At 43.1% G+C, this 25,467-nt stretch overlaps 4 non-coding genes across 4 annotated transcripts; all 4 read right to left on the bottom strand.

Annotated features, from left to right (window-relative positions):
* Nucleotides 1-15,151: 15,151 nt before the first annotated feature.
* trnay-gua (transfer RNA tyrosine (anticodon GUA)) lies at nucleotides 15,152-15,238 on the bottom strand. The gene is given in 2 exon segments: nucleotides 15,152-15,187; nucleotides 15,202-15,238. It is a non-coding gene; the product is annotated as a tRNA-Tyr (tRNA).
* Nucleotides 15,239-16,327: 1,089 nt separating this feature from the next.
* On the bottom strand, nucleotides 16,328-16,414 carry trnay-gua (transfer RNA tyrosine (anticodon GUA)). The gene is given in 2 exon segments: nucleotides 16,328-16,363; nucleotides 16,378-16,414. It is a non-coding gene; the product is annotated as a tRNA-Tyr (tRNA).
* Nucleotides 16,415-17,501: 1,087 nt separating this feature from the next.
* Nucleotides 17,502-17,588, bottom strand: trnay-gua (transfer RNA tyrosine (anticodon GUA)). Its single transcript is given in 2 exon segments — nucleotides 17,502-17,537; nucleotides 17,552-17,588. It is a non-coding gene; the product is annotated as a tRNA-Tyr (tRNA).
* Nucleotides 17,589-18,571: 983 nt separating this feature from the next.
* trnay-gua (transfer RNA tyrosine (anticodon GUA)) lies at nucleotides 18,572-18,658 on the bottom strand. The gene is given in 2 exon segments: nucleotides 18,572-18,607; nucleotides 18,622-18,658. It is a non-coding gene; the product is annotated as a tRNA-Tyr (tRNA).
* Nucleotides 18,659-25,467: the final 6,809 nt, after the last annotated feature.

The following is a 25,467-nucleotide window of genomic DNA, read 5'->3' as shown; positions in this document are numbered from 1 at the left end:
CATCGCTTGTTCAACAGTAGCAACTGAAACAAGGCAATCATCAACATAAAAAGAATGTAGAATTGTATCCACTGTTTCCTTGTTGAACTCTTCCTTATGATCATCTGCACATTTCCTTAGAGCGAAATTAGCACAGCTAGGAGATGATGTTGCTCCAAATAGATGCACTAACATCCTAAAATCAGTAGGGTCTTGGCTTAAATCCCCATCAGGCCACCAAAGAAACCTTAACAAGTCAGCATCCTCAGATGGTATCCTTACTTGATGAAACATTGACTCAATATCTGCCATAATCACCACAGGTTCTTTTCTAAATCTCGTCACCACTCCAATGAGTGAGCTGGTGAGATCTGGTCCTTGCAAGAGTTGAGCATTAAGTGATGTTCCTTGATAACTCGCTCCACAATCAAACACCACACAGATTTTCTTCTTTGTGGGATGGTAGACACCATGATGCGGGATATACCAAATTTGCCCATCACTACGCATCCAATCATTTGCAGGTACTTGCTCTGCATAACCTTTGGAAACCATATCCTTCAAAAAATCTTTATAGTCAGTAAGAAAGACAGAATCCTTTTGAAGTCTCTTCTTAAGGTGTAAAGCACGTTGTTCAACAATTCTCCGATTATTTGGCATATGAATTCTCTTCCTTAAAGGTAAGCCGATCTCATAATGCCCATCAACAAGCTTAGCAGAATTTGTCACCATTTCCATAAATTTCTGATCTTCTCTTGAATAGCTAGTTTGTTCATCTTGGATACATTCAGGGAAGTCCATTTTAAACTGCTGTTGCCACATGTCTTCCAGATTCAGAACTGAAATTCTATTGACCATGACCTCTGTTTGAGCACAATCCTTTACATCATTAGTATCTCCATATAGTGGTCCATTAACAGTCCATCCTAACATTGTTTTGATTGCATAGGGTCCATCATTCACACTGCGGATAACTTCCAATGGTTCCAAAGCTTTAGGAACATTGGTTCCAATCAGCAGCTCAATCCCTGCCTCAATCTCAGGTAAATGAACACAGTTTAAATGGGGCCATCTTTGCAGGTCACTTTCTTTAGGTATATTCCTCTTGTGAACAGGCATACTTTCTTGGGTGTAAACTCGAGGCAATTCACAAAAGTCATTCCCATTCAATCCTGCTAACTCCATTTCAGACAGAGCATAGCTACTCGTAACCTTTTCTTGTCCCATAGTTCTTAAGAGTATACACACTTTGGTTCCTGTGAGGTTAAGTTTTTTCATTAAACTCTCAGTACAAAACACAGCTGTGCTCCCTTGATCTAAAAAGGCATAAGTAGTAACAATTTTACTGCCTTTCTTTGCTTTGATCTGTACAGGCACAATTGGGAGTTTACAATCATAGTCCCCAGCCCCAGTAAGACCACTGGAAATCAAAACATCATTCACTGCCATCTTCGGTTTCTTCTCAGTTGTATCAAGAGTCTTTTCCTTTGGAAAGATATGTAGCAAAGTGGGATGTTTAAGACCACAAACATCACAACAAAGACGTTTTCTGCATTCTTTGCTTATGTGCCCAATGCTCAAACAGCCAAAACAAACTCTATTTGACTTTAAGAAGTTTAACTTCTCATTGTGGGATTGCTTTCCCAACTGAGGACACATACCCAATGTGTGTGCACCTTCACAGAAGAGACATTTTTTCTTATCAGGACCAACCTTTACCTCTCCTGTCTTTTCAGATTCACTCCCTTTGCTTGCAGCAATCACAGTGGTAGCAAAGCTGGTTCGTTTTATTCCAGGACGAGAAAGAAATTTACTTTTCACATCCTTATTCTTGGCTACAGGGTCATCCTGTATATTTCCAAACACTGGGTCCATTACCACTTTGACTTGATGCTCTATAAAGTTGACAATGTCAATGAAGGAAACTCGTTGGTTGCGTCTTTCTTGTAATTCACAAGCCATTGTTCTCCATTTATCCCGAAGTCTGTAAGGGAGTTTCTTTATAATAATCATCATATTTGCTGGCATATTCAACTCACACATATATTGTACCTCCTCCATGACATTACCACAGCCTCTAAGGAAAAGACTGTACTCCTGTAAAGCATTAACATCTTCAGCTTTGATCTGAGGCCATGACAGAGCTTTATTCATATAAGCAGATGCAATTTTCTGTTCATTTCCAAAATGTTTGTGCAACAGATCTTTGGCTCTCACATATCCCCTGTGTGGGTCAATATGCTGACAATTTGTACTAAATCCCTTGGTGGACCAACAGTATATTGTTCAAGGTAATACAGGCAATCACTATAGTTATCAGTCTTACTCTCAACACTGTTCACAAAGGCTCTCATGAATGCATGATACTGAAAAGGGTCGCCATCAAACACTTTCAGATCTCTTTTGGGCAAGGATGACAAACATTGCTGTTTTAACAAAAGTGTTGTTATTTCGTTTTGCTTTCTCATTACACCATAAAGGTTGCTCTGCACTTCATCTTCATCATATGGACCCAATGCATCTCCTTGTGTCCCTTGTTGTACAACTCCTCCATTAGGCCTTACTCCGGATCCTAATTGGTCATGCACTGATCCATACACATTTACTGACGTCTGAGGAACAAATGATTTAGCACTGGCATTAAGAATCTGTGTTTTCCTTCGATCTGACTCCAAGTTGGAACGTTTTCCTCCTGAATGTCCAGATTTATCGCTTGACACACTCTGGGATTTTAAAACATTCAGTTTGGCCATTTGAACTTCAATTTCTCCTTGCAGATTAAGTTGTTCCTTTCTTTTTCTTAGCTGCTCTTTTTCTTAGCTGCTCCTCTTGATCCTCAAGTTCATGTTTATCCTTCAACAACTTTTGTCGTGCCTTTAATGCAGCCAACTCAGCCTCTGCTTTGAGACGTACAGAAGAAGTAGATGACACACCAGATCTTCTTTCACTAATTGAGCTCTGATTTTTAAATGATCTGCTCCCCACATTTGATACACTATCATTAGGTTTAATGTCATCTTGCAAATTATCTGATGTAACAATAGATGAAGCTTGGACGGTCGCTTGAGGAATAGTAAACTCTTCCTGTGTTGCAACAGTTTCAGACTGAATAGGAGTAACATTCTCCTCCAGCGTCTTCAACCACTTTTGAACTGCATCTTTAAATGTATCAGTATATTTCATGACATTCAAAAACCATTCATTTTGCTTTTCCTGCTCATCTTCGGCGAGTAAGGGAATCAACATATCATGCAGCTTATTGGCATTTTCACACAATTCAACAAGAGTTTCAAACAGCATTTGCACCTGAGAGGCATTTTCGTTTCTTGTCATCAAATTCTTTATCTTTGGAATCAACCCTTTCATTTTGTTCACATTTGTTTTTCGTTGCTTTTGCAAACTTTCAATGTGGTTTGCCAAGACTTTTACAGTGGGTTTGGATACTCGTTTTTCACCCTCCATGACGTCATCAGCACTCGCTTCACTCATGTTTGTGTGCTTTCCAACGCATCAACAACAATCACAATTTACTTCAAACTTCTCAAAGCATCACAACGAAACTTAGGCAAACACCATCAACTTCCAGAAAACATTGCAACGTTATTTTTCACAACAAACGAATTAACAAACAACCTATTTCAAACACCAGAGCTCTGGACAAAACCAACTAAAGCCAAACAACAAACAAAACAACCGCGCGACCATCCCCAATGGATAAACAACATTCCGAACACTAACAGCGCGCTCTCAAAACCAGCACAGCTCAGTGGTAAAAAGCCCAACAGGCTTACCTATGCGGTGGTTGTTTGCGTGCTTCTCTTCGGAGCTTTGTTTGACGTTTCTCGTTGGCGTTTTATCTTCGCTTTCATCTCAGTTGAGCAGAATCCTGTACTCCGTGACGCGATGTTCAATCTTTGCGATGCGTCCGCCAAGAAGTGAAGGTCTTTGTTGACAAAATGTAGCGACTACCTTACGTTGTTAAAAGGCCGCTGAGAGGCTGAAGCCGGAACTCAATGCATTTGCGACGCATATAATGAACTATCAGTGAGGCAAACAGCTGTTAATAGTCCCATTTTATTGCACAGACAGATATTTCTTCAGGTTTAAAAGTTGTTAATATGTAAATATGGTCAACAAAGAATACATCGTCCTGACTCACCCCCTCTCGCTACCACACTAAGTAAACAGGTGACTAATATTCCTATTTCCAGGTAATCCCGTGACCCTCCACCATGATCACGTGACATTTAACTCTTTCATGTCCCTTTCATGCATCTTTAAGCTTATTTATATGGGTTAAATGATCAAATGTGAAAAGCAAATGAACAAATTAGCTTTTCAGAGGGTGAACAAATGACCCTAACAGAGGCGTACCCAAGCAAGCACACACACATAGCATTTTAAAATGAACAAATTATTATTTTTTATCTGCCCTCTTCTTCTTCATATCCTCCCATTGGTCAAGTGGCATAACAGCAGTCAGGGGACAGTAAATGTGGCCATAATACTGGCTGTGGCCAGTATCTTTGTTGTGGGGCTGGTGGCACAGACTGCACTTGTTTTTGTCCACAGTGCGGACGTAGGGCCTCCGAGCTGGTGGTGGGGAGGGAATGGGGCCAGCTGGAGCAATCTGCCGGATGACAGGAACTGGACATAAAAACACAAATGGGGCAAATGCAGGACTGGGGTTGGGAACAACAGGTAAAGGAGCAGAATCAGCAGGGAACAACTGCCTTGGTCGGAAAACCTTTGGAGGAGGGGGGTGCGGGGCTGGAACTGCAGACTTTCGCTTGTCCACTGCCTTTCCCACTGTGCTTGCAGGCAGGTGGTAGCGGTATTGGGGACCAGGCTGTGGGGGTGCTGTAGTGGGGCGAGTCTGTCCAGGCGGGAGAGGCCTAGCAGCAATAGGAATGGGGGCTGGCAAGTTCACACCCTGAAGCAGGATGGCACATTCTTGCCTCTTTAGCCGCTTCTTGTGCTATTGATTTAAAGTTGTTTGATTCACCTGAAACAATTGCAGGGTGGTATTCTCCATCACAGTCCCATTGCCCAGGACCAGCTGCCGGATCTTGCTGTAGTCCCTCAGAATTAGAGTCCATCTTGTTACTGCATGATTTCCTATTTTTTTGGGACTCCTGTGAATATCACACAGTTTAACAAAGATAGACTCTACCAGGAGGCAACAGTCTGGCCACTAAAGAAGATATTCACAAAAGAAGATATTTTGATAAATGATGGTAAACACACAGAAGTAAGTGACCATAGACTTCCATAGTAGGATAAAAATATTTTGGAAGTATTGTGATAAATGACTAAGAAAATATTTTGATAAATGATGGCAAGCACACGGTTGACGGTACCCATTACATACCATCATTTTTTTATTCCTAATATGGAAGTCAATGGTCACTATCTGCTGTGTGTTTACCATCATTTCTCAAAATATCTTCTTTTGTGTTCATCAGAAAAAATAAATTCATACAGGTTAAGAACAACATGAGGATGAGTAAATGATGACAGAATTTTCGTTTTAAAGTGAGCTATTCCTTTAATAGTGCTATACAAATAATACTACTTGAACTGTTATTATTAAGAATAGTTACCAGTTGTTGATTAGGTGCTGCTGTAGTGGTGTTAGCAAACCCAGTCTGGACAGAGGCAGGAGTGCTGGCAGGGACGGACTGGGGCTAAAAAACAGCCCTGGACTTTTTCCCAAATAGGCCCATCATCCGGCCATTCGCCCCTAGCCGTGCGCAACAGACACAAGGATGTCCTGATACTATGCCACAATACTGTCAGACTATTAGACAAGGATATTTAATATTTTGTCCATGTAATATTAAACTTTGATGTATAGTAAGGCTGTGAAATAATGAAAATAGCTAGGCCTATTAATTTTGTCTGTACAGCTTTCACAAACAACCACCAGGTCTTTGCCAATTCCACAATACTAAACACAAATATGAAAGACAAGGAAAAACTGCACTCTGATGGAAGACAGACAGAAAGTGCAAGCTAGGATTTTTTGGTTAAACTAATATTTGGTCAATTATTTAGCCCCCTTTCTTATTAGCACGTTTAGAGTGGTTGCAATGCATGCCTGATATTTACCCGTTTAATTCAATACCTTAGTCTTCATTTTAGCAGAAAATGTGAGCTCACTACAACCTCTCATTTACAATAAAGTCAATGAAAGAAATGAAAACCAATGCAATACGATGAATGTCCACCCACAGACTGTTTTTAAACGGGGTTGGATAAATATTTTTTGCTTTGATGTGTGTGATTTTGGTTAGATGACAGTTGTAGGTTACAGTTTGACAAGAGTTTACAGTTTGACAAAAGCAAAATGTTTTGTTTTATTGCGACTGTATACAAATATAAGCAAACACTTTGCCGTTTGAATTATGTCCCATATGAACAAAATGACAGAGTATGTATTGTTTTTATGTTTCCACTGTTCAATCGTGCCCGCGCCTCTCTCTCTCACACACACACACACGCGCGTGCGCACACACTCACATCACGTCTTTCTCACATCACGTAACACTAGTTGCGCATTACGTTAATTTTCACGCGAGTTTTATTTATTTTTATATGGTGTATATTATATTATAATGTCACGTGTCCTGCTACTACTGGCACTTAGCTCTTGCTGATGTGAAGTTAACTCGGTCTGTCCCTCATCATGACCAGGCTGTGGATGCTCAGGCTCGCAAACATAGACCCTCGCAAATTCCGGGAATCCGTGGACCAATCACGGCTAGTAGGCCGACTCTTCTTCCTTGTTTTTTTACACGTAGCAGCATATAAGTGATCGTATTAGTGCCTCTGCTGTTGGCTGTTCATATTGCATTATTAGACTTTTTTTGCCATCGGCCGGGCGACGGCCCTCCGTTGAACGGCCGTTCTGGACTTTTCCAGAACGCACAGATTGCCAATCTGTCCCTGAGTGCTGGCAACACTGGTCGTGGCAGGTCGAGCGCCTCAATAGTGGGATCCAGGTTGAGGTCCAAACTGATATCTCCGAAGCCCTCATATCCAACTCCTCCTCTGTGCCCACATCCTCCAACATCTGATCTGTCACCTCAGAGTCAGGATCCAAATCCTGTAAGGCCTGCCCTGTTTGACTGTACAGGTAATCTATACCTGGGACAGACAGGAAAACACAGTTAGAAGGAAATAAAAAATATATATATAAATATTATATATTTTTATGCAATATAAAAAGCAATTAAAAGTTGAAACTCACCAGTATAGACAGATGGTGGCTAAAAAGATGGGGCGAGCTCTCTTCCAAGTACCTTAACACTTTGGGTGTTGACACAGTGCATCAGGTCCCCGGAGTAGCTTAACATGGATGGAGGTTTGCCTGCCAGACATGCCATTTTACGGTCCTGATTCCATCTGTTCAGGCCTTCCAGGAGGTACAGCTGGAAATTCAAGCTGTTGGCACTTGTTCCTTTTGACAAGATCAATGACTTTACATTACTTTTTTGTGCTATGCTATTGAAAGGCATTCATTGTGTCACCCTTAATATTTCTGATGAATAATGATTTATACTGTCCTGGAATGAACCTGTTCAGATGGAGATGAAAGGATTCCAGTGATGTGGAGCCCCTTGCACATCTGTAATTTGGCAGCACAATACCATTTTTGGTGGTGGTGCCGGTCTGTGTGTAGAGCAGCACACCTGGTTCGTCCTGAATGCACTTTACGTGCTTCTTCTGGAGTTGCCAGATGTTCTGCATCCTCTGCTGGTCCAAGAGAGGGACACCAAGAAGGTCTCGACCCTTTACCCCCATCAGCTCACTGAGGAGGTGCTCAATCATTAAGATGGTCTGCTTCTCTCCTCTTGTCCGCCTTCGGCAGTGCAGGGCCAATTCCTCCTTGGTGATCCGTTGATCCACCATATTGTCGGTGATGTTAGGGATACCTTCATGTCTCAGCTGCTCCCTCTTGGCCTGTCTCAGCAGAGACACATCCCCACTGTCCCATTCAAAAATACAGGAAGACATGCGTGCCATTAAAATGGGGTAAAGAGGATGTGCATCCTTAGTGCACCCAGCTGACAGTCGCCGCATGAAGTGGTAGATGTCCAGCTTCACCACCAAGTCTGGCCACCCACCAAATCGCTGCTTGAGCTTGGTCTGCCCAGTGCCCTCCCGACAGCACTCGCAGTCCACATAGAGGAGCTGAGGCGGAGCCACACCTGCATCAGTGTACCTCCGGATGAGGTCAGCTGCCATTCGGTCCAGGGCTGGACCCTCCTGAGCTGTCAGAACACTAATGAGGATTTGGCCCACATCATTGCTGACAGATGTTAGCCCCAATGCTGTCCCCTTTGCAAACCCCGACAGCTTCTTTGTGATCTGTAATTACACAGAAAAGACAGTGAGTGATGCTTTATTCACTCACTCTCAATTATTTATACAGTTATGCGGAAAATAGCAAAAATAATGTGAAATATAAGTAAATAAAGTGCAGAAATGTTATAAATAGATTTTATTTCCTTATTTCAAATGTATTGAAAACATTACACGTTCAATTCCAAATCAAAATATTAACAAAATGTACAAGCCTGTCTTGTTCTTTTAAAGGGAAGCAAGAAAATGAATATTAAGCTGTTAAAAAAAAATAGAAGTGTCAACATTTTTCTCTTTAGATATTTATAAACTGAAGAAATTTCTTAAGATTAAACTTCACTTTAAGCTATTGAATTACAAATATTTAGTTGCATAACCACTGTTGTTGATAACTGCTGCACATCTGTGTCAAAATAACCAATACTGCCTTTACTGTGTACTGTTGCTTGAATTCAGTACACGGGGGACCCCTGAGGTTCTGTCAATAACCACTAGACCCCAAAAAAACAATTGTACTCTCATCAGGCCACAAAATGTTACGCTATTTTTCTTTGGGCCAGGGCTGATGTGATTCTACAGATGTCTTTATTTTAACACTGATATTTTACAAGAGCTTATTGCAAACTTTGCATCATAACTTTGCTGCATTTCTTTATACGCAAGGATGGAATGGTCAATTTTACTTGAAAATTCAGCAGCAGATGTATTTTTATAACAATGGGTGAAACATTTGCGGGAGCAAAATAATTTCCAATTCAGAAATATTACTACGAATAATGAATAACAGTGGTTTATCAGGTTACTGATGTTGCACTGCTATTTTTTGTACATAATTTTATATGGAACATTACTTACGTATTTTAGGTCAGTGCTACTACTAATGGTGTATTTTCAATTCTTTTGATTGAAATGTAAAAAGTAGTTACCTTTTTGGTGGAGTCCATCTTCAGGATGCATCCATATGTGGACGTTATGCTGGCTTTAATGTGGTCAATCATGCACAAGATATCTCGCCCATAAACAGCCAGCATCCACCTGTGGGAGGGGATATTTTCAGGCTCAGGTGGCTCCTGAAATCTCACAGGGAGCAGGCTTGGCTGGGAGGTGAAGTCTGAGCAGGCACCAAGGTATCGGCAAAGACGCTTCAGCCACTCTTCGCTGTGGTTCTCCCGCAGCTGCCTCACTAAGCGAGAAGGGCTGTTGCCCAGGGCCCTCTCCCTGAGGAACCTTATGACCCGCATGTCACAGGCATACCTGAATGAAACAAAGTGAAGGAGAGACAGAAAGACACAAACATTAAAACCAGCTCATCTCAATTGTGTTTTAAATGACAAACATTTGTTACACAAGCTAAATAATCTCAGTGTACTCACTTTTGAGTTAGGATCAGCCTAAATTCCAGTCTGTGAGCTAAGTCCAGCTGGTCCAAGATGGCCTTGCTGGTGGAAATAAAGGCCGCTTTGCACCCACTGCACCAGAGAGTCTCTGTGATCATTAGATAAAAGTGGTCCACATCCAGAACCTGGCGGGCTCTCTTGTGTGCCCCATAGCCTGTGAGCTGTCTCCCACACACAGGACAGGACAGCCTGACCTTCCAGAGGTGGTATGGCATCCAGAGTAGAAGCCTGTGTGTAAAGAAACGCTCTGGAGCGGGGCCTTGGTGATAGATCAGAGCTGGCTCTGGTGGATCATACCACAGCTTCAGGTCGGTACGAAGCCGATGTTGCTTCCACAAAGTTGCTGAAATCCACTTCTGATCCTGTAGTGGTATGGTTTTCATCAACTTTGTGGGAAGCCATCCAGACTCTGAACCTGGAGAGGTCACCCTATCCTCGGCAGGTTGGACAGAGGATTCAGCCACAGATGGAGCAGCAGAGGAAACACAGGTGTAGCTGATCATAGGGGTGAGAGGAGCAGAGGACGTCCCAGAAGAGGCAGCGGCTGACACTTCCTATTGTAATAAAAAAAGACAAACACATAGACATGATTACAAGCCACTTATGAGTAATGTAGCATATTTATGTGATCCAATAATTTTAGTGTGAAGAAAACGATTAAATTAAAGAGTTTCTCACAACTCTGGAAGCAGCTCCTGGAGCACAGGAAGAAGGGGTGGCTTCAGACACAGAAGAAGGAAGAAGAGACAGGGGGAGACGGTCTGAATATACAGCCTGGGACTGCGAGCAGGAGATGGTGTCCTAGGTGCAGGACTGGGCAATGCAGAAGTGCTAATAGGCTGCAAGATTAAGAGATGGCAGTTTACAATTTTGAATGAAATAATCTATCATTATCAGGTATTGCAGTAACGATGATTAGATAAACTCTGCATATCTTAATTGAATGAAATGTCTTTTTTTTTACTATACCTTGGTTGCATGCGTCCTTGCAACACCTAGATTTGGCTTTAAAGCTGCACCATGGACACCACCAAACCGCGGCTTTGTAAACTGACAAAAATAAATTAGTTACATTATGTGAGGCATACACAGTAATAAAATGCTATAACATATGATAACATAAATATCTGCAAAGACATGCATTTACCGATGCCAAAGTTAAAGTAGAGCCTCAGAAGGCCAGACCCCCTGTGTGGCAAATCCATTCACCCTCACCCATAGCCCTGTGCTTCTTGTGCTTGGAAGCCATCTTCCAATAAAAGATAGCGTGTGGCAAAATACAAAGTTTATGACTATTCAATAGAACTGAGTAGTTAATCAATTTCATACATTTTTTTCAAATAGCACATATTTAATCTCAGTCTTTTATTACAAGGTTATAGTTTGATATTTGGGAGGAAGGGATAATGTGGTGTGTGGGTAAAATATGCCATAACTCAAAAAATCCTGATTATTGCATACCATTTCAATTAAATAGGCTTACCCTTATGAAAATTAACCATGGTTTAACTACAGTTAAAACCATGGTAACCACAAAATAACCATGGTTTTGACAATCATGGTTTTCCAAAACCATAGTTAAACCATGGTTAGTGTAATAAAACCATGGTTTTGCTGATTTTAATAAATACACAAAAAAAAACCATGATTACCACACTTTCACCACACTAAAAACATGGTTAATTTTCACACCCCTTATTAAAATTAACCATGGTTTTACTACAGCTAAAACCAAGAAGCCATGGTTACTGTAGTAAAACCATGGTAACCACAAATAACCATGGTTTTCACAATCATGGTTTTCCAAAACCATGGTTTTGCTGATAGTATTCAATACACACAAAAATAAACATGGTTACTACACTTTTACCAGAATAAAACCTAACATTAGGTTAATTTTCATAAGGAACAATTAGCCTAACTTACATAATGTTTAGTATCGATTAGCCCAGTAAACAACACAAGCCCCATATTACGTTATAAAACGTCAGCTATTTTTAGCTTAATGTACGCATATCAACGTAATAACGTGAATTATGCACGATAGTAATTATATCGATATAAACATGTAAAACTGTAAAAGTAATGAAACTGGCCGCTACTTGATCTCTAAGTTACATAAATAAGAAGTTTTTTTGTGTAACTTACACGTAAAACGTTAGCTAATTAGCCAATTAACTAAATATAACACACAAAAAAACTAAATATAACACCATTATTGGCTTCTTACCTCTAGGTAGAAACGTGAAATTCAAAGTAAATGCGGGACAACTTTCTTTCTAAACCGCTGAAAACCGCTGGCGATGCTCCGTCAGGTAGATGGAAATTAATGTAGTGATTGGTTGTCAACAAAGGCAAGGAGACGACGATTTAGGAAACTGACTTTATTGATTGGCTGTAAACTTTGAGGTAAATATACACATACTGATACGTGATTGATGCATATACGTATAAAAAAGTTAAAAATGGATGATAGTGACTGGATGTCAACAGAGGCAATGATGGGATTAGGCTTTATTGATTGGCTGTGACAAAGTTGGAAAGATGCTAACAGTGATACGTGATTGGATGGCAACTGACAGTCTCTCGTTCTCCCGGCACCGCTATCGAAGGCAGTGGTGCGCTTGCGCTACGGATGGTCTATTTTGGCCTAGGGCGACAGGCGCACAAAGCCGCGAGGGCAAGCAGAAAAGCGAAACCAAGCCAGCCAAGGGGCAAATCTACAATCATCTGAGACGTAGTGAGAGGCTTAAACCATTGCCCAACTAGCCCAAAGCCAGCGTGCTGACATGGCAAGCTAATTTGACGACAAGAGATGGAGCGACTTCAAGAGGAAAAGCTCTACCTCCTTCGAGCCGGATTCGAACCAGCGACCTAAGGATGACCAGGGGAACGACTACAGTCCTCCGCTCTACCAAGTGAGCTATCGAAGGTCGGGCATTCTGGCGGAGATTGCAACGTGAGAAGGCTCAACCATCCTGACCCCGCAAACAGCATAGACTAGGCTTCTTAGCGTAAGTTTTCGTACTACTTTTGGAATTCTGAATTAATTTTTGCGAGAGCGTGTGCTCCCTGGCAGCCGTTTGCACACACAACCCATCTGCAAGTAGCTTTCAACAGATGCTGCCAAAGCGTTTTGGGGTTCAATGATTGCATCCCATTTCTCATATTGTATTACGTGGCGCTCACAGGAAGAAAAATATCCATTCTAAGACTGTTACACGGCCTATGTAAGTGCATCAAACGTGTAATAACGATATTTGATAAAAACCCAATTTGATAGCCATGTGCACAAGGATCCTCTAGCACAGTGGTCACCATACCTGTTCCTGGAGATCTACCCTCCTGCCTACTTTACACCCAATCCTGCTTCAGCACACCTGCCTCCAATTTTTGGGTAGCTATCGAAGGCAGGGGTGTGCTTACGGCACGGATGGTCTATTTTGGCCTAGGGCGGCAGGCGCACAAAGCCGCGAGGGCGAGAAGAGAAGCTAAACCAAGCCAGCCAAGGGGCAAACCTACAATCATCTGAGACGTAGTAAGAGGCTTAAGCCATTGCCCAAATAGCCCAAAGCCAGCGTGCTGACATGGCAAGCTAATTTGACGACAAGAGATGGAGCGACTTTAACCCTCTGGGGTCTAAGGGGTTTTTAGGGCCCTGGGGAAGTTTTGACATGCACTGACATTTGTGCTTTTTTCAGTTGCTTAAAAACATATTAATGGCAAAATTCTCATAACACTGTGTTCATCACAAACTGGGCTACAATATCATATAATCAACATATATGTGCATGTTTGTATTTTTGAGAGAAAAATGTTTATGCGTGGTTTTTGAAAAAGCAAAATTTTTAAGTCACTGATATAACTCCACAAAACTCATTCTAAACATGTTTTCCCAAGACTTTCCAAACTGGATCTAGTAGTCTAGAGTTTTTTCTTCAAAATGATGTGAAAATCATATGGCCTACTCAATCACGTAAAGCAAGATATTGATTTACAATTTCTAAGACACTTTTGCTTGGGAAAGGCTGTATGCGTAGAGGCGGGAAAGCTCCTGAATAATCAGTGATTGACAGCTGAGAGACAAAAGAGTTGAATAATGAGCCACATAATGAGCCTTGTGGGGATGTTCAACAGGAATGTAACTTTTTCTGTAGTAAAACCATGATAAGGTTTACTTTTCAATATAATGTAAATACACACACATTATATATATATTTCTATTGAAATATTTTCTATTAATTTCACAAGTATAAGTTACCTTTTAAAAACCATAGTAGCCTAATCATGGTAAAGATACTGTTTGCCCATCGTAAAATGAACACACTTCAACACAGGGTTAGTGTTTGGTTGGCCAGCGAGAGGTTTACTTTTGTGCAGTAAAAAGCTCAAAAGAACAACTGCCTATAGTTGTCTGGATTCTTATTTGTGTTTTTGTAATCATTATAGTAGAAACACAACAAGGGACACGTGTGGTAAACTTATCAATGTTTGTTTACAGCCGCCGCCATTACCTCACGTGTTAATCATGAAAGCAGTGACTGTGTGCACATGCGAGTGATACTGTGTTTAATAAACTTGCTGTGCGGAGATATGAGCTTAGACGCAACTAAATAAGGATTGTACTGTTTGCAATCGCGTATTTTATAAGAATACCAAAAAGCGCGTCGAGTTTCCTGACTCGCGTGTTTGTGTATGTGCGTTCCAATCGCGTGAACTGTTTGACGGAAGAACAAAGACAACACTCGCGTCTGGAGATACTGACACACATACGCAAGTAAATAAGGATTTAGATCTCATGTTTGGTGCACTCGGATGGAACAACAAGGAATGGAGAGACTGGATTGTGGATTGCATATCCATTGACTGCAGGAGGCATGAGTCATGCATATGGATGTTTCTGCTCGTTCACTTCAATGGCGCGGGGGTGTGGCGATCCGATCTCATTACAGATAATGAGGTAACTGGCGAAATACGGTACTTCTCCTCCTTCTCATACAGTTTACACCGAATGACAATATCTGTTTTCAATATCACTTACATTATTTAAAAGGAGACATTCCAAGCATTATGTAGACATTTATCTTTTGTTTCTACGACAAGTATTCGTTAAGTTACAGTTTATTTTTCTGACGCGTTTCTGAAAGGACTTCACTGAGGGAGAGAGAACAGAACGTGCATCATGTTTATTTTCTTAATTTTGCGAAATGCACAACATTCTGTTTTTATTGGGAGTGGACAGTAAAAAAAACTAGACACTTTAACGTTTTAAATGATGTATAAATCATATCTGTATGTCAAAAATCAGCAGAGTAATTTAAGTCTCTTTGCGGAGTGATTGAAAAATAAAGAGTTTGCGGCGCCCGCGCCACCGTCGACCCCAGAGTGTTAAGAGGAAAAGCTCTATCTCCTTCGAGCCGGATTCGAACCAGCGACCTAAGGATGACCAGGGGAACGACTACAGTCCTCCGCTCTACCAACTGAGCTATCGAAGGCCGGGCGTGCTGGCGGAGATTGCGACGTGAGAAGGCTCGGCCGTCCTGACCCCGCAAACAGCGTAGACTAGGCTTCTTAGCGTAAGTTATCGTACTACTTTTGGAATTTCTTCTGAATTAATTTTTGCGAGAGCCTGTGCTCCCTGGCTGCCGTTTGCACACACAACCCATCTGCAAGTAGCTTTCAACAGATGCTGCCAAAGCGTTTTTGGGTTCAATGATTGCATCCCATTTCTCATATTGTATTACGTGGCGCTCACAGGAAGAAAAATATCCATTCTAAGACTGTTACACGGCCTATGTAAGTGCATCAAACGTGTAATAACGATATTTGATAAAAACCCAATTTGATAGCCATGTGCCCAAGGATCCTCTAGAACAGTGGTCACCATACCTGTTCCTGGAGATCTACCCTCCTGCCTACTTTACACCCAATCCTGCTTCAGCACACCTGCCTCCATTTTTTGGGTAGCCGTGAAAAGCATGATTGGCAGGTTCAGGTGTGTTTGATTAGGGTTGGAGGCGAACTCTGCAGAAAAGTAGATCTCCAGGAACAGGGTTGGTGACCACTGCTCTAGCACTTCCGGGTGTGCCCTTCTCAGCGCTGTTTAAAGCCCGATAAGGGTCCTGCGACTGATATTGACCCCTGTGTCTTTCCGTACGTAGACACTTTGGTACTGACAACGCCTTCAGGGTAATTTTTCCGTTTACAAGCAGTCTAGTTATACTCTGCCGGATGCAGCGGTCGGAGTGTCTGCTCTGGTTGCAGGCTAAATGACAAACGGCCAGGTCCAAGAGTGTCGGCCTCTGCGCATGCCAGTGCGCTTGGTGTAACTGTTCATATCTCTTGGAAGACAAAGACACACTCTTGACAGAACAAGGAACGGCAAGCTTCTGTCAGCACAATGAGCCTGGAGCTTTCGTGCTCCCTGGTGGTCAAGTGGTTAGGATTCGGCGCTCTCACCGCCGCGGCCCGGGTTTGATTCCCGGTCAGGGAACGCGGCTTTTGACATCCGACGAGCACTTTTGAACGGCAAAACCGAATGTGACGGCAAGAGATCCCGCGACACGAAGAGGTAAAGCTCTACCTCCTTCGAGCCGGATTCGAACCAGCGACCTAAGGATGACCAGGGGAACGACTACAGTCCTCCGCTCTACCAACTGAGCTATCGAAGGAGGAAGCTAGCAGAGATTGCGACGTGAGAAGGCTCGGCCATCCTGACCCCGCAAACAGCGTAGACTAGGCTTCTTAGCGTAAGTTATCGTACTACTTTTGGAATTACTTCTGAATTAATTTTTGCGAGAGCGTGTGCTCCCTGGCTGCCGTTTGCACACACAACCCATCTGCAAGTAGCTTTCAACAGATGCTGCCAAAGCGTTTTTGGGTTCAATGATTGCATCCCATTTCTCATATTGTATTACGTGGCGCTCACAGGAAGAAAAATATCCATTCTAAGACTGTTACACGGCCTATGTAAGTGCATCAAATGTGTAATAACGATATTTGATAAAAATCCAATTTGATAGCCATGTGCCCAAGGATCCTTTAGCAAAGTGGTCACCATCCCTGTTCCTGGAGATCTACCCTCCTGCCTACTTTACACCCAATCCTGCTTCAGCACACCTGCCTCCAATTTTTGGGTAGCCGTGAAAAGCATGATTGGCAGGTTCAGGTGTGTTTGATTAGGGTTGGAGGCGAACTCTGCAGGAAAGTAGATCTCCAGGAACAGGGTTGGTGACCACTGCTCTAGCACTTCCGGGTGTGCCCTTCTCAGCGCTGTTTAAAGCCTGATAAGGGTCCTGCGACTGATATTGACCCCTGTGTCTTTCTGTACGTAGACACTTTGGTACTGACAACGCCTTCAGGGTGATTTTTCCGTTTACAAGCAGTCCAGTTATACTCTGCCGGATGCAGCGGTCGGAGTGTCTGCTCTGGTTGCAGGCTAAATGACAAACGGCCAGGTCCAAGAGTGTCGGCCTCTGCGCATGCCAGTGCCCTTGGTGTAACTGTTCATATCTCTTGGAAGACAGCGACACACTCTTGACAGAACAAGGAACGGCAAGCTTCTCTCAGCACAATGACCCTGGAGCTTTTGGTGCTCCCTGGTGGTCTAGTGGTTAAGATTCGGCGCTCTCACCGCCACGGCCCGGGTTTGATTCCAGGTCAGGGAACGTGGCTTTTGACATCCGACGAGCACTTTTGAACGGCTAAGACGAATGTGACGGCAAGAGATGTCGCGACACGAAGAGGTAAAACTCAACCTCCTTCGAGCCGGATTCGAACCAGCGACCTAAGGATGGCCGGGTGATCGCCTACAGTCCTCCGCTCTACCAACTGAGCTATCGAAGGCAGGGGTGCGCTTGCGCCACGGATGGTCTATTTTGGCCTAGGGCAGCAGGCGCACAAAGCCGCGAGGGCGAGAAGAGAAGCTAAACCAAGGTAGAGCTGAAGATCTTTGCCCGAACCCGACGGGACCCGTCGGGACCCGACGGGCTCGGGCGAGTTCGGGCTTCATTTCTAACATTTTACACGGGCTCGGGGCGGGCTCGGGCTTCCGCTCCGGCTTTGTGAGGTAAATGAGCGGTCAAGTTCAAATCAGTAGCGCAGGATCGCGCTGAATTCATTTACAATGGATTTAATGATTTTCCTCATCAAAAACATGTAGCCTAAACTTGGTGAGTAGGTTTTTCAATGTATAACTAAATATGAATCGAGTCTTACATAATTTAGACAGAGGATAGACTAATGTTGGCAGTAATGGAGAGAAGTGCCGACGCAAATCCCGCGGAGCCTGCCTCTTAATTTCGTTATTGCCAAATACCCATCTTAATTCAGAATGTATTATCTTAATTTAATTCGTTAAGAAATAATAATTTTATTGGCATATTTATAGTGTATTGCATAAGCCTATTTAGAATGAGATGTTACAATGTTACAGATTACTTATTTCTTTGTTTCAACTTCCAAGTGGCGTGTAGATTATTAGTCATGAATAAATAATGTTAAAACCTGTGTAAATTTCTCATTCTTGACAAAAGCTGTGTGTGTGCGCACATTTAAATAATGTCGGGCTGTAAACGGGTTCGGGCTTTTAAAAAGCTGTCAATCTAAATGTACGTTCAGGTTCGGGCTGCATTCTGTCGGGCTCCGGACATTTCGGGCCTAACTTTTAAGGCCCGATTACAGCTCTAAGCCAAGGGGAAAACCTACAATCATCTGAGACGTAGTAAGAGGCTTAAGCCATTGCCCAAATAGCCCAAAGACAGCGTGCTGACATGGCAAGCTAATTTGACGAGAAGAGATGGAACAACTTCAAGAGGAAAAGCTCTACCTCCTTCGAGCCGGATTCGAACCAGCGACCTAAGGATGACCAGGGAAACGACTACAGTCCTCCGCTCTACCAACTGAGCTATCGAAGGCCGGGTGTGCTGGTGAAGATTGCGACGTGAGAAGGCTCGGCCATCCTGACCCCGCAAACAGCCTAGACTAGGCTTCTTAGCGTAAGTTATCGTATTACTTTTGGAATTTCTTCTGAATTAATTTTTGAGAGAGCGTGTGCTCCCTGGCTGCCGTTTGCACACACAACCCATCTGCAAGTAGCTTTCAACAGATGCTGCCAAAGTGTTTTTGGATTCAATGATTGAATCGCATTTCTCATATTGTATTACGTGGCGCTCACAGGAAGAAAAATATCCATTCTAAGACTGTTACACGGCCTATGTAAGTGCATCAAACGTGTAATAACGATATTTGATAAAAACCCAATTTGATAGCCATGTGCCCAAGGATCCTCTAGCACAGTGGTTCCCAAATCCAGTCCTCGGGACCCCCCTCCCAGCATGTTTTAGATGTCTCCTTATATGAAACACCTGATTCCACTCATCAGGCTCCTTCCAGCCTAGCCTGATGAGTGGAATCAGGTGTTTCATATCAGGAGACATCTAAAACATGCTGGGAGGTGGGTCCCGAGGACTGGATTTGGGAACCACTGCTCTAGCACAGTGGTCACCATACCTGTTCCTGGAGATCTACCCTCCTGCCTACTTTACACCCAATCCTGCTTCAGCACACCTGTCTCTAATTTTTGGGTAGCCGTGAAAAGCATGATTGTCCAGTTATACTCTGCCGGATGCAGCGGTCGGAGTGTCTGCTCTGGTTGCAGGCTAAATGACAAACGGCCAGGTCCAAGAGTGTCAGCCTCTGCGCATGCCAGTGCCCTTGGTGTAACTGTTCATATCTCTTGGAAGACAAAGACACACTCTTGACTGAACAAGGAACGGCAAGCTTCTCTCAGCACAATGACCCTGGAGTTTTTGGTGCTCCCTGGTGGTCTATTGGTTAGGATTCGGCGCGGCCTTGGTTCGATTCCCGGTCAGGAAACACGGCTTTTGACATCCGACGAGCACTTTTGAACGGCTAAGCCGAATGTGACGGCAAGAGATGCCGCGACATGAAGAGGTAAAACTCAACCTCCTTCGAGCCGGATTCGAACCAGCGACCTAAGGATGGCCAGGTGATCGCCTACAGTCCTCCACTCTACCAACTGAACTATCGAAGGCAGGGGTGCGCTTGCGCCACAGATGGTCTATTTTGGCCTAGGGCGGCAGGCGCACAAAGCCGTGAGGGCGAGCAGAAAAGCTAAACCAAGCCAGCCAAGGGGCAAACCTACAATCATCTGAGACGTAGTAAGAGGCTTAAGCCATTGGCCAAATAGCCCAAAGACAGCGTGCTGACATGGCAAGCTAATTTGACGACAAGAGATGGAGCAACTTCAAGAGGAAAAGCTCTACCTCCTTCGAGCCGGATTCGAACCAACGACCTAAGGATGACCAGGGGACAACTACAGTCCTCCGCTCTACCAACTGAGCTATCGAAGGCCGGGTGTGCTGGTGAAGATTGCGACGTGAGAAGGCTCGGCCATCCTGACCCCGCAAACAGCGTAGACTAGGCTTCTTAGCGTAAGTTATCGTATTACTTTTGGAATTACTTCTGAATTAATTTTTGAGAGAGCGTGTGCTCCCTGGCTGCCGTTTGCACACACAACCCATCTGCAAGTAGCTTTCAACAGATGCTGCCAAAGTGTTTTTGGATTCAATGATTGAATCCCATTTCTCATATTGTATTACGTGGCACTCACAGGAAGAAAAATATCCATTCTAAGACTGTTACACGGCCTATGTAAGTGCATCAAACGTGTAATAACGATATTTGATAAAAACCCAATTTGATAGCCATGTGCCCAAGGATCCTCTAGAACAGTGGTCACCATACCTGTTCCTGGAGATCTACCCTCCTGCCTACTTTACACCCAATCCTGCTTCAGCACACCTGCCTCCATTTTTTGGGTAGCCGTGAAAAGCATGATTGGCAGGTTCAGGTGTGTTTGATTAGGGTTGGAGGCGAACTCTGCAGGAAAGTGGATCTCCAGGAACAGGGTTGGTGACCACTGCTCTAGCACTTCCGGGTGTGCCCTTCTCAGCGCTGTTTAAAGCCCGATAAGGGTCCTGTGACTGATATTGACCCCTGTGTCTTTCCGTACGTAGACACTTTGGTACTGACAACACCTTCAGGGTGATTTTTCCGTTTACAAGCAGTCCAGTTATATTCTGCCGGATGCAGCGGTCGGAGTGTCTGCTCTGGTTGCAGGCTAAATGACAAACGGCCAGGTCCAAGAGTGTCGGCCTCTGCGCATGCCAGTGCCCTTGGTGTAACTGTTCATATCTCTTGGAAGACAAAGACACACTCTTGACAGAACAAGGAACGGCAAGCTTCTCTCAGCACAATGACCCTGGAGCTTGGGGCTCCCTGGTGGTCTAGTGGTTAGGATTCGGCGCTCTCACCGCGGCCCGGATTCAATTCCCAGTCAGGGAACGCGGCTTTTGACATCCGACGAGCACTTTTAACCGGCTAAGCCGAATGTGACGGCAAGAGATGCCGCGACATGAAGAGGTAAAACTCAACCTCCTTCGAGCCGGATTCGAACCAGAGATATTCCTAATTATCTTAGGAATACTTTACACCTTGACGATTACTGAATTGTATTACTAAGCGAAACGATTTTATCACTAGTAACACCCAGTGTTAGCATATAGCCTGCTAGCATCACCAGTCGGTGCCGGCTAAAGTTAGCATTTTTTACCGTCTGTTTACTTAAACCTGCCTTCGTTGGCGATCTAATGGCAGATTCATCCGATGTATGCTTTTCTGACCTGTCCACACCAGATCGGGAAGCTGTGAAGGAGGTGCTGCCCGGCCTTCGCAGAGTCAGCATGCCTGACCACAGACGCTCGTAGGCGGCCGAGGCGTGCTGCGAGCAGCACCCGTCTCGATGCAGCTTCACGGACCGTGTTGTCTCCGCTTGTCATTGTAACCTGCACTACTTGCCACATGTACAGTTTAGCTTCTTCCGTCAGCATAGAGGGGTTTACATGTGCTAAGTCTATTGAAGTAGTAAGGCTGAAGGAGAAGGTTGCAGAACTAGAAGCGCGCATCCGAACGCTAGTTGAGGACAGTAAGACCGCTAATGTTAATGTTACAAACACTGTTTCAGGTGCACCTTGTGTTAAGCGTAATACACATGGCTCGGTTCCGACTTCAGAGTCAAGGCGGCTGACTAACTGGGTGACTGTCAGGCGGCATAGTCACATTCGGCACCCAAATCATGCTCCTGTTTTAATATCAAACAGATTTTCTCCACTCAGCAATACACCGGCTGAGACGTCTGTTAAAAGTGCCCTGGTTATTGGAGATTCTATACTCAGGAACGTTGACATTGAGGCACCAGCCACCATAGTCGATTGTATACCGGGAGCCAGTCTGATATTAGATCAAAACTTAAAGTGCTGGCTAATGCTAAATTTATGTTTTCTAAGATTGTTATTCACGCCGGCACGAATGACACCAGACTCCGCCAGTCGGAGATCACCAAAGATACTATTAAAGAGGTGTGTGAAATTGCAAAAACAATGTCGGACAATGTAATTTGCTCTGGTCCCCTCCCCGCCTACCGGGGGGATGAAACTAACAGTAGATTAGTGTCTCTTCAAGGCTGAATGTCAAAGTGGTGCCCTCAGCATAACGTAGGGTTAAGACAATTGGAATCATTTCCGGGGAAGACCTGACCTGCTAAAGAGAGATGGCCTCCATCCGTCTCCGGAAGGAAATGCTATACTCTCTAGAAATCTGACCAATAGTCTTACTTTTGATATTGTCTGACTATCCAGGGCCCAGGTCAGGAAACAGACAGATCGGCTTACCCATCAGTCTGTTAGCTGCCTTGACATGTCAAGATCACATATATCCCAGCACATAAAGCCTTTTTTACAAGAGTACCAACACATCTCGACTGTGTCTGTTCCTCGAACAAATAAATACAGAGCACCGTTTACCTCGTACAAATCTTATTAACATAAAATTAGAACACAATACATTAACAGATGAAACTCAAATGTTAAAATTCGGCCTTCTTAACATTAGATCGCTTACCAATAAAGAACCTATTATAAATGAAATAATTACTGACCAAAACTTAGATGCACTCTGTTTAACAGAGACCTGGCTTAAAGCAGACGATTACATTAGTTTAAACGAATCCACCCCAGAAGACTATTATTATAAACACGTTCCTCGTCTAAAAGGGAGAGGGGGTGGTGTAGCTACAATATACAACAAAATGTTCAAAGTAAACCATAAATCAGAAATAAAATTTAATTTGTTTGAAATAATGTTGTTAAACATGGAAATAACTGATCGTAACAACAAACAGCTTTCGTTCATTTTAGCTACCATATATAGGCCTCCGGGCCACCACACAGATTTTCTTAAAGAAATAGCAGACTTCCTATCTGAGCTTACAGTCACTGTAGATAAAGCTCTTATCGTTGGTGATTTTAATATCCATGTGGATAACTCAAAATCTTGCTGTTCTATTGTTACTGCTCCGCTAAAGATCCACTGATTCCGGTAATCCAGTTCGTGTTTTCCCGCCCGCAGCCCGCTCCACAGCATCTCTGTGCTCTCTCTGCCTGGAGAGCGAAGACAACAGTTTCCGAAGTTCGTTGCATTAACAGGTAGATTCATTACATTATATATCAGTTGTTAAACAACAGAATTAGTAATTTGGAAGTTTGTTTATGTATTTCTTCCGGTAATGGTTTGCTGTCAGTGTTCTAAAAGTGCTAACAACTTAGCAAGCACACAACAACAAAATAGCCTCATTCTAGTATTAACGTTACAATACTTGTCTAATCGATTTAATCTTCTCGATCAGATCTAAGTTAATATAAACACTAAATTTGCTGTTGTTGGCACACTTTGTAGACAAAAACACAAATGCCTTGACAAAATAAAGGCAGAGAACGGAAAGGGAGGATGCTAAAGGCAGTGCAACATTGCAAACATTGATTCAAAGCTCCATCAAGCCAGCAGGTAAATCATATTGAATATTTTGCTGATTGTCACACTTTAATTCTTGTTATTATATTTCCCATTATAATCACATGCTAGTAATATAACACATCATATTTATAATACTTTATTAAAACCATAATAGAAGTACCACCCCCCTTAGTGCCCTTTTTGGTTTGGGCCACTGCCCCATCTAGCATTTTCATTTTCTAAATGACTGTTCTCATTACAAATATATTCCAAAGAAAAGTAAATGATTTATAAATAATTTTGGCATTAATGAATAATGCAAAAGAAGTAAAATTAAGGCTTTTCAACCTAAGGCCAGTGGATTTTGTACAGATGTAAATTTGTGTGTATAGAATGAACAGTATGAGTGTGACCTTATGAAATGTAGTTTTCACAGAGCTGTGTGTTTCTCTAGTTTTCTTGCTAAACAAACAAATGAATTGGTTTGTTTAGTTAATATTAACACAATTATCAGCACACTAAGGTTTAAAAAAATTATCCGGCCCTCACATCATGGCGTTATTTACCATCCGGCCCTCAGCCTAAAATAAGTTTGACACCCCTGGTCTACAACATGCTACAGATTAGCCAGAACAATAATTTCCACCACTAAAGATAGCTTTATTAGCACTCTTCCAGACCTGTCTCAAATGAAACATTTAGCAGATAACCGTGAAGATCTGGTTATTATAATAGAAAACCTGAACAACGTTTGCTCTAGCACGATGGATGCCATTGCTCCCATTCGAAAAAAGAGAATCAAAGAAAAAACGCCAGCTCCATGGTATGACCATCATACTGCAGCCCTTAAAAAAGTAGCTATAAAAATGGAAAGAAACTACCGAAACACAAAGTTAGAGGTATGGCGTTCAGCATGAAAAGAGAGTGTTCAACACTACAGACAGGCTATTAAAACCGCCAGATCTACCTATCTCAGTACCCTTATTAAAGAAAATCATAACAACCCTCGTTTCCTCTTTAGCACAGTTGCGAAACTGACAAGAAACAAAGAACAAACTGAAACCAATAGTAAACTCCAACACAATAGTAACGACTTTATGAACTTATGTTTAACAAAATTATGTTTATTAGGGAAAACATAGAACACCACTCTACCCAATAGTACATTTACCACTAGATTATCATACGAACATCTTGAGTCATTTAAACGTACTACAACAGAAGAGCTCTCTAAGGGTGTTTTCACATATACACTGTTTAGGTCGGCCCAAATGACGTGTCGCTCCGAGTACGGTGCGTTTGGGTCAGTGTGAACACAACAGCCGCACTCGGGTGCGCACTAAACGGCCGCTCCGAGACCGCTCTAAACAGGTGGTCTCGGAGCGGCTGTTGCCGAACTCTGGGGCGACCCACCTGTGGTGTGAACACTGCTGGACCTCGGGCCGAACCAAATACAGGAAGTTCTCCACATGTTTGAGCCACTGGGCTTTCGTTGTGACGTGAGCCGGGTGTTATATTGTGGGTTAACAACAAACAAGCCAATCCTGGTCCGTTGCAGAGATTCCCTGTCTCCATTATGTTTGAGCTGATGATTTTATAAATGCATAGCTGTCCTCCACACACAAATAGTGACATTACGGGCTTTTAGCAAACGGCTCCGTGAGAAAGGCTTTAATAGAACAGCTACGCAATTTCGCGTTAAAGCAAAGAAACTTCGCAAAGACGTACAATGTTTATCTCCACATCTTGATAGCTGCGCTCTCCCTGTCAAGCTGGTTGTCGTGGAAACGTGGGGGTGGTCATGAGACGGTAAGAGCTGTCAGAGACCAATGACAGCGCTGACCATTGTCAC

Source organism: Paramisgurnus dabryanus, chromosome 10, assembly GCF_030506205.2.
Source record: "Paramisgurnus dabryanus chromosome 10, PD_genome_1.1, whole genome shotgun sequence".
In the NCBI taxonomy this organism is placed as follows: Eukaryota; Metazoa; Chordata; class Actinopteri; order Cypriniformes; family Cobitidae; genus Paramisgurnus; species Paramisgurnus dabryanus.
The sequence above is the reverse complement of the archived record's forward strand: the minus strand, read 5'-3'. Positions and strand labels throughout refer to the sequence as shown.